At 37.2% G+C, this 10591-nt stretch overlaps 2 long non-coding RNA genes across 16 annotated transcripts in view; one reads left to right on the plus strand and one right to left on the minus strand.

The window, feature by feature from the left end:
• Positions 1-10591, minus strand: part of LOC127875111 (uncharacterized) — a 36068-nt gene that overhangs the window by 18430 nt on the left and 7047 nt on the right. For 13 of the 15 annotated variants that reach the window (XR_008047280.1, XR_008047279.1, XR_008047276.1 and 10 more), the window contains exons 2-3: positions 6663-9573; positions 3110-3498 (exon numbers count right to left, since the gene is read on the minus strand). This is a non-coding gene — a long non-coding RNA (uncharacterized LOC127875111). Of the gene's footprint in view, positions 1-3109; positions 3499-6654; positions 9574-10591 lie in introns of all 15 variants that reach the window. The other 2 variants (XR_008047287.1, XR_008047274.1) reach the window with 2 other exon arrangements.
• LOC127875113 (uncharacterized) lies at positions 72-7050 on the plus strand. Its single transcript, XR_008047289.1, has 3 exons — positions 72-213; positions 3410-3591; positions 6756-7050. It is a non-coding gene; the product is annotated as an uncharacterized LOC127875113 (long non-coding RNA).

The raw sequence follows: 10591 nt of genomic DNA on the forward strand, positions 1-10591 counted from the left end.
TGATCACAATTCACGTTAACAAACCTTTACACAGAATCCAGAATATTCAAATTAACATTTTGCGAGCTCTTTGCTCTATATTTAACAAACTACTTTGTCTATGCTGCAAATGAATGTTACTCCAACCCCTTCTTTTCTTTCAAACACACATTGCATATCATCTTCACTTATACATGTCTAGCTTCTGTTATAATCTTTTTTTTTCTTTTGAAGGTCAATTGAACATGATCATCTTTCTGATCCTTCTTAACCATGTGTGAGATCTTTTTGTCAGCTAAAACTTCAAAATTATAGTTGCATACTAGATTACCTTTAACAGCAAAAAATGAAACAGAAGTCTGTCCAAATGGGTATCCCAAGAAAACTGATGGGCTGGATGGCATTAATAGTCTGGACAAAACAGGTTCAAGTATGGCGACGAGGAACCACCCAAGGAGGCAATATTGTTGAGGGCTTTTAGATTACCAATGGGATCTGTGGACGTTCTGTTAACAGGTCTAGGAGACGGCTTTTTACAGCATTCAAGACACCTCTTGTCTCTGCAAATTACTGCATAGAAAATGTTTCCCCACCCCTTTCATATTCACATACATGTAAGAAGTACATTGTTAATTTCATTGAGTAAACAGTCTTGTCTTTAGTAACTCACATTAAAAAACATAATTGCACGATCAACATTTAATCTCAAAATTAGCAAACTACAATTTTAAAATCAATTAACTAATTCAAATACTGGGCTGCAGCCGATACTCAGACAAGGTACAGAATTACCATCAGTGATGCAATACCTTTTCAATCCGCTTGAGTACCTCCACGAAAATGAGTGGTTGAATGGTCCAATGGTTGAATGGATTGTCACAAGTGAAAAAGGGTCGTCAAAGTTAGGAAGAAAATTCGTCAGAACATTTGTTAATGAACTTCTATGCATGGACATTCAACAGACGGGCATTGATGAGGGAGTCGTGCGGCAATTAGATAACTTCATTTTTTGCTCTGTAAAGAAATGCTTTTCCACCCATTCCCACTTTCATCCCACTTTCAAACAATTTAAAGAACTGCAGTAAGTATCATAACATGGACAATATAGGCTAGTTGAATAGAAGAAATTGTTTTTCATTTATAAAATGCTATCTTCCATATAAAAAAAATACACACAACTAACCTCTTTTTTATAGTTACCAACACGGTTGCAAATAAAGGGCAATCATTCCACTCGGGCCTCGCCAAAAGGGGTAAAAGGTAAAAAAATCAGGCATGTTGATGGGCAAGACGTTGGGACAGCTTGAGAAACTCGCTCAGAGGACAGATGCCTGGATGAAGCTGGTCAACAGCCATTGCCCCACGCAGTACCCCATGATGGTCAGACAAGGGTCAGGAGGTGATTCCAGATGGTGAAATGGTAGAAACCAACAGCCATTTTAGTTGAGCGGGATATTCGGAGACCAACTCCCACAAGTTGATATTCTACATTCAGGCCATGGTGATGAACATGTAGGATTATACTTCTCTTTGGGATACTTCCATGTAATAATCTGCAAAATTACTGTAAACAAACGTTTCTCCAGCCCTCCCCATTTATTAACAATTTGAAATAAATAAATTCTGTATTTAATTGCTAATTACAGTGCTCAATAAAATATAATGTGAATAAAAATTCATTAATTGAATAAGAAAGATTACATGTATACTTTTGTTTAACTGTTTGCACAACCAATTAATAAAAACACTATTTAAATTAATTTGACAAGGACAATATCAATTAAGTTATTACCAGTACATAAGTTATACTCATTTGTTCATTATACTGTTAAAGTTGCATGATCCCAATCCTATTGGTCTGAATCCTATATGATGACGGACACAGAAGTCACAGGTAATAAGATCTGTTACAAGGCAGAAATCAAGAGGCAGTTTTGTTGAGGGATGTTTGGATCTCAGTTCTGTTTCAGGCAGGCCAAGGGGGGATACAGCAACTTTGGGCTACTTCCAATACCTGCTCTGCAAAGAATCGTTATCCCCACCCTTTTTCCATTGATCCATTTGAAAGATCTCAATTCCTTTTGCATTCTAACAATTGCATTGAATATTATAAAATGCGCATTATGACTCATTTAGCACCTTTTCTGTAGACAAAAGACATATTTAAATTCACATTAAATTAAAATAACAAATTTATTCACAAAACCATGAAAGCTGCACTGTGGCCCAATTGGTCCGAATCCTATCTGATGGACACAGGAGTCATCTCGGGTGATAAGGGAAGTCATAAGGTGGAAATTAAGAGGCAATTTTGTACAGGGATGACTGGTTCCCAGCTCTCTTTCAGACAGGCCAAGGGGATACACACGGAGCTTCCTATGGAAACTTGGGGACGACTTCAATAACCTGCTCTGCAAAGAAATGTTATCCACCACACGCATTAACAATAACCATTTTAAAGATCTTTAGTCCTTTCGCATCCACACAATTGCAATGAATGATTAAAATTGCATTTTGACTAATGTAAAACATTTTACCCGATTCAAGAGGTTTTACAACTGAAATTATTTCATGATTTATTCATTACATTATAATAGCTACTATGCCTGAATGGAACAAGCACTATTGGTCCGAATACTATATGATGGACACAGAAGTCATCAGAGGTGATAAGGGCTGTCACAATGTAGAAATCAAGAGGCAATTTTGTTGAGGGATGACTGGTTCTCAGCTCTCATTCCGACAGGCCAAGGGGTACAAACGGAGCTAATAAAGCATCTTGGGACTTCCTCTATTGTCTGCTCTGCAAGGAAATGTTATCCACCCCACCCTTTTCCCAAGACAGACTTTAAAAGTGCTGTATTCCTTTTGCATTCTAAAAATTGCATTTAATATTTCTATATTGTATTTCTATGCTTTATCCAGTTGTTAAAAATATACACACTATGTTCTCTACCTTAAACATAATGATTTCAGGTTTATACACTCCAAACCAACCTAGGCAGGGTAAACAACATCTAATTTTGCCAGCTTCCACAATCTGTACCATTCTGAGGTGACTACTTCAGAGCCAGGACAACAGGTCCTCCCCACATCTTGAAACTAGACCATCAGTCGGGGCCCATATAACCTAGTGGCTATTGTTAAGTGCTTTCCTCCTTTCATGACCTTTAATCTGTAAATGCAACTAATTTTCCCCACCACATCCCACATCATCATGATCACAAATCACGTTAACAAACCTTTACACAGAATCCAGAATATTCAAATTAACATTTTGCGAGCTCTTTGCTCTATATTTAACAAACTACTTTGTCTATGCTGCAAATGAATGTTACTCCAACCCCTTCTTTTCTTTCAAACACACATTGCATATCATCTTCACTTATAAATGTCTAGCTTCTTTTATAATCTTTTTTTTCTTTTGAAGGTCAATTGAACTTGATCATCTTTCTGATCCTTCTTAACCATGTGTGAGATCTTTTTGTCAGCTAAAACTTCAAAATTATAGTTGCATACCTTTAACAGCAAAATATGAAACAGGAGTCTGTCCAAATGGGTATCCCAAGAAAACTGATGGGCTGGATGGCATTAATAGTCTGGACAAAACAGGTCCAAAACGAGGAACCACCCAAGGAGGCAATATTGTTGAGGGCTTTTAGATTACCAATGGGATCTGTGGACGTTCTGTTAACAGGTCTAGGAAACGGCTTTTTACAGCATTCAAGACACCTCTTGTCTCTGCAAATTACTGCATAGAAAATGTTTCCCCACCCCTTTCATATTCACATACATGTAAGAAGTACATTGTTAATTTCATTGAGTAAACAGTCTTGTCTTTAGTAACTAACATTAAAAAAACATAATTGCACGATCAACATTTAATCTCAAAATTAGCAAACTACAATTTTAAAATCACTTAACTAATTCAAATACTGTGCTGCAGCCGATACTCAGACAAGGTACAGAATTACCATCAGTGATGCAATACCTTTTCAATCTGCTTGATTACCTCCACGAAAATGAGTGGTTGAATGGTCCAATGGTTGAATGGATTGTCACAAGTGAAAAAGGGTCGTCAAAGTTAGAAAGAAAATTCGTCGAAACATTGGTTAATGAACTTCTATGCATGGACATTCAACACACGGGCATTGATGAGGGAGTCGTGCGGCAATTAGATAACTTCATTTTCTGCTCTGTAAAAAAATGCTTTTCCACCCATTCCTACTTTCAAACAATTTAAAGAACTGCAGTAAGTATCATAACATGGACAATATAGGCTAGTTAAATAGAAGAAATTGTTTTTCATTTATAAAATGCTATCTTCCATATAAAAAAATACACACAACTAACCACTTTTTTTATAGTTACCAACACGGTTGCCAATAAAGGGCAATCATTCCACTCGGGCCTCGCCAAAAGGGGTAAAAGGTAAAAAATCAGACATGTTGATGGGCAAGACGTGGGGACAGCTTGAGAAACTCGGCTCAGAAAACAGATGCCTGGATGAAGCTGGTCAACAGCCATTGCCCCACGCAGGACCCCATGATGGTCAGACAAGGGTCAGGAGGTGATTCCAGATGGTGAAATGGTAGAAACCAACAGCCATTTTAGTTGAGCGGGATATTCGGAGACCAACTCCCACAAGTTGATATTCTACATTCAGGCCATGGTGATGAACATGTAGAATTATACTTCTCTTTGGGATACTTCCATTTAATAATCTGCAAAATTACTGTAAACAAACGTTTCTCCAGCCCTCCCCATTTAATAACAATTTGAAATAAATAAATTCTGTATTAAATTGCTAATTACAGCGCTCAATAAAATATAATGTGAATAAAAATTCATTAATTGAATAAGAAAGATTACATGTATACTTTTGTTTAACTGTTTGCACAACCAATTAATAAAAACACTATTTAAATTAATTTGACAAGGACAATATCAAGTAATTACCAGTACATCATTTGTTCATTATACTGTTAAAGCTGCATGATCCCAATCCTATTGGTCTGAATCCTATATGATGACGGATACAGAAGTCACAGGTAATAAGATCTGTTACAAGGCAGAAATCAAGAGGCAGTTTTGTTGAGGGATGTTTGGATCTCAGTTCTGTTTCAGGCAGGCCAAGGGGGGATACAGCAACTTTGGGCTACTTCCAATACCTGCTCTGCAAAGAAACGTTATCCCCACCCTTTTTCCATTGATTTATTTGAAAGATCTCAATTCCTTTTGCATTCTAACAATTGCATTGAATATTATAAAATGCGCTTTATGACTCATTTAGCACCTTTTCTGTAGACAAAAGACATGTTTAAATTCACATTAAATTAAAATAACAAATTTATTCACAAAACCATGAAAGCTGCACTGTGGCCCAATTGGTCCGAATCCTATCTGATGGACACAGGAGTCATCTCGGGTGATAAGGGCAGTCATAAGGTGGAAATTAAGAGGCAATTTTGTACATGGATGACTGGTTCCCAGCTCTCTTTCAGACAGGCCAAGGGGATACACACGGAGCTTCCTATGGAAACTTGGGACGACTTCAATAACCTGCTCTGCAAAGAAATGTTATCCACCACACGCATTCACAATAACCATTTTAAAGATCTTTAGTCCTTTCGCATCCACACAATTGCAATGAATGATTAAAATTGCATTTGGCTAATGTAAAACATTTTACCCGATTCAAGAGGTTTTACAACTGAAATTATTTCATAATTCATTCATTACACTATAATAGCTACTATGCCTGAATGGTACAAACACTATTGGTCCGAATACTATATGATGGACACAGAAGTCATCAGAGGTGATAAGGGCTGTCACAATGTAGAAATCAAGAGGCAATTTTGTTGAGGGATGACTGGTTCTCAGCTCTCATTCCGACAGGCCAAGGGGTACACACGGAGCTAATAAAGCATCTTGGGACTTCCTCTATTGTCTGGTCTTCAAGGAAATGTTATCCACCCCACCCTTTTCCCAAGACAGACTTTAAAAGTGCTGTATTCCTTTTGCATTCTAAAAATTGCATTTAATATTTCTATATTGTATTTCTATGCTTTATCCAGTGGTTAAAAATATACACACTATGTTCTCTACCTTAAACATAATGATTTCAGGTTTATACACTCCAAACCAACCTAGGCAGGGTAAACAACATCTAATTTTGCCAGCTTCCACAATCTGTACCATTCTGAGGCGACTACTTCAGAGCCAGGACAACAGGCCCTCTCCATATCTTGAAACTAGACCATCAGTCGAGGCCCATATAACCTAGTAGCTATTGTTAAGTGCTTTCCTCCTTTCATGACCTTTAATCTGTAAATGCGACTAATTTTCCCCACCACATCCCACATCATCATGATCACAATTCACGTTAACAAACCTTTACACAGAATCCAGAATATTCAAATTAACATTTTGCGAGCTCTTTGCTCTATATTTAACAAACTACTTTGTCTATGCTGCAAATGAATGTTACTCCAACCCCTTCTTTTCTTTCAAACACACATTGCATATCATCTTCACTTATACATGTCTAGCTTCTGTTATAATCTTTTTTTTTCTTTTGAAGGTCAATTGAACATGATCATCTTTCTGATCCTTCTTAACCATGTGCGAGATCTTTTTGTCAGCTAAAACTTCAAAATTATAGTTGCATACTAGATTACCTTTAACAGCAAAAAATGAAACAGAAGTCTGTCCAAATGGGTATCCCAAGAAAACTGATGGGCTGGATGGCATTAATAGTCTGGACAAAACAGGTCCAAGTATGGCGACGAGGAACCACCCAAGGAGGCAATATTGTTGAGGGCTTTTAGATTACCAATGGGATCTGTGGACGTTCTGTTAACAGGTCTAGGAGACGGCTTTTTACAGCATTCAAGACACCTCTTGTCTCTGCAAATTACTGCATAGAAAATGTTTCCCCACCCCTTTCATATTCACATACATGTAAGAAGTACATTGTTAATTTCATTGAGTAAACAGTCTTGTCTTTAGTAACTCACATTAAAAAACATAATTGCACGATCAACATTTAATCTCAAAATTAGCAAACTACAATTTTAAAATCAATTAACTAATTCAAATACTGGGCTGCAGCCGATACTCAGACAAGGTACAGAATTACCATCAGTGATGCAATACCTTTTCAATCCGCTTGAGTACCTCCACGAAAATGAGTGGTTGAATGGTCCAATGGTTGAATGGATTGTCACAAGTGAAAAAGGGTCGTCAAAGTTAGGAAGAAAATTCGTCAGAACATTTGTTAATGAACTTCTATGCATGGACATTCAACAGACGGGCATTGATGAGGGAGTCGTGCGGCAATTAGATAACTTCATTTTCTGCTCTGTAAAGAAATGCTTTTCCACCCATTCCCACTTTCATCCCACTTTCAAACAATTTAAAGAACTGCAGTAAGTATCATAACATGGACAATATAGGCTAGTTGAATAGAAGAAATTGTTTTTCATTTATAAAATGCTATCTTCCATATAAAAAAAATACACACAACTAACCTCTTTTTTATAGTTACGAACACGGTTGCAAATAAAGGGCAATCATTCCACTCGGGCCTCGCCAAAAGGGGTAAAAGGTAAAAAAATCAGGCATGTTGATGGGCAAGACGTTGGGACAGCTTGAGAAACTCGCTCAGAGGACAGATGCCTGGATGAAGCTGGTCAACAGCCATTGCCCCACGCAGTACCCCATGATGGTCAGACAAGGGTCAGGAGGTGATTCCAGATGGTGAAATGGTAGAAACCAACAGCCATTTTAGTTGAGCGGGATATTCGGAGACCAACTCCCACAAGTTGATATTCTACATTCAGGCCATGGTGATGAACATGTAGGATTATACTTCTCTTTGGGATACTTCCATGTAATAATCTGCAAAATTACTGTAAACAAACGTTTCTCCAGCCCTCCCCATTTATTAACAATTTGAAATAAATAAATTCTGTATTTAATTGCTAATTACAGTGCTCAATAAAATATAATGTGAATAAAAATTCATTAATTGAATAAGAAAGATTACATGTATACTTTTGTTTAACTGTTTGCACAACCAATTAATAAAAACACTATTTAAATTAATTTGACAAGGACAATATCAATTAAGTTATTACCAGTACATAAGTTATACTCATTTGTTCATTATACTGTTAAAGTTGCATGATCCCAATCCTATTGGTCTGAATCCTATATGATGACGGACACAGAAGTCACAGGTAATAAGATCTGTTACAAGGCAGAAATCAAGAGGCAGTTTTGTTGAGGGATGTTTGGATCTCAGTTCTGTTTCAGGCAGGCCAAGGGGGGATACAGCAACTTCGGGCTACTTCCAATACCTGCTCTGCAAAGAAACGTTATCCCCACCCTTTTTCCATTGATCCATTTGAAAGATCTCAATTCCTTTTGCATTCTAACAATTGCATTGAATATTATAAAATGCGCATTATGACTCATTTAGCACCTTTTCTGTTGACAAAAGACATATTTAAATTCACATTAAATTAAAATAACAAATTTATTCACAAAACCATGAAAGCTGCACTGTGGCCCAATTGGTCCGAATCCTATCTGATGGACACAGGAGTCATCTCGGGTGATAAGGGAAGTCATAAGGTGGAAATTAAGAGGCAATTTTGTACAGGGATGACTGGTTCCCAGCTCTCTTTCAGACAGGCCAAGGGGATACACACGGAGCTTCCTATGGAAACTTGGGGACGACTTCAATAACCTGCTCTGCAAAGAAATGTTATCCACCACACGCATTCACAATAACCATTTTAAAGATCTTTAGTCCTTTCGCATCCACACAATTGCAATGAATGATTAAAATTGCATTTTGACTAATGTAAAACATTTTACCCGATTCAAGAGGTTTTACAACTGAAATTATTTCATAATTTATTCATTACATTATAATAGCTACTATGCCTGAATGGAACAAGCACTATTGGTCCGAATACTATATGATGGACACAGAAGTCATCAGAGGTGATAAGGGCTGTCACAATGTAGAAATCAAGAGGCAATTTTGTTGAGGGATGACTGGTTCTCAGCTCTCATTCCGACAGGCCAAGGGGTACACACGGAGCTAATAAAGCATCTTGGGACTTCCTCTATTGTCTGCTCTTCAAGGAAATGTTATCCACCCCACCCTTTTCCCAAGACAGACTTTAAAAGTGCTGTATTCCTTTTGCATTCTAAAAATTGCATTTAATATTTCTATATTGTATTTCTATGCTTTATCCAGTGGTTAAAAATATACACACTATGTTCTCTACCTTAAACATAATGATTTCAGGTTTATACACTCCAAACCAACCTAGGCAGGGTAAACAACATCTAATTTTGCCAGCTTCCACAATCTGTACCATTCTGAGGCGACTACTTCAGAGCCAGGACAACAGGTCCTCCCCACATCTTGAAACTAGACCATCAGTCGAGGCCCATATAACCTAGTGGCTATTGTTAAGTGCTTTCCTCCTTTCATGACCTTTAATCTGTAAATGCAACTAATTTTCCCCACCACATCCCACATCATCATGATCACAAATCACGTTAACAAACCTTTACACAGAATCCAGAATATTCAAATTAACATTTTGCAAGCTCTTTGCTCTATATTTTTACAAACTACTTTGTCTATGCTGCAAATGAATGTTACTCCAACCCCTTCTTTTCTTTCAAACACACATTGCATATCATCTTCACTTATAAATGTCTAGCTTCTTTTATAATCTTTTTTTTCTTTTGAAGGTCAATTGAACTTGATCATCTTTCTGATCCTTCTTAACCATGTGTGAGATCTTTTTGTCAGCTAAAACTTCAAAATTATAGTTGCATACCTTTAACAGCAAAATATGAAACAGGAGTCTGTCCAAATGGGTATCCCAAGAAAACTGATGGGCTGGATGGCATTAATAGTCTGGACAAAACAGGTCCAAAACGAGGAACAACCCAAGGAGGCAATATTGTTGAGGGCTTTTAGATTACCAATGGGATCTGTGGACGTTCTGTTAACAGGTCTAGGAGACGGCTTTTTACAGCATTCAAGACACCTCTTGTCTCTGCAAATTACTGCATAGAAAATGTTTCCCCACCCCTTTCATATTCACATACATGTAAGAAGTACATTGTTAATTTCATTGAGTAAACAGTCTTGTCTTTAGTAACTCACATTAAAAAACACAATTGCACGATCAACATTTAATCTCAAAATTAGCAAACTACAATTTTAAAATCACTTAACTAATTCAAATACTGTGCTGCAGCCGATACTCAGACAAGGTACAGAATTACCATCAGTGATGCAATACCTTTTCAATCCGCTTGAGTACCTCCACGAAAATGAGTGGTTGAATGGTCCAATCGTTGAATGGATTGTCACAAGTGAAAAAGGGTCGTCAAAGTTAGGAAGAAAATTCGTCGGAACATTTGTGAATGAACTTCTATGCATGGACATTCAACAGACGGGCATTGATGAGGGAGTCGTGCGGCAATTAGATAACTTCATTTTCTGCTCTGTAAAGAAATGCTTTTCCACCCATTCCCACTTTCATCCCACTTTCAAACAATTTAAAGAACT

This window comes from Dreissena polymorpha, chromosome 3, assembly GCF_020536995.1.
Source record: "Dreissena polymorpha isolate Duluth1 chromosome 3, UMN_Dpol_1.0, whole genome shotgun sequence".
Classification (NCBI taxonomy): Eukaryota; Metazoa; Mollusca; class Bivalvia; order Myida; family Dreissenidae; genus Dreissena; species Dreissena polymorpha.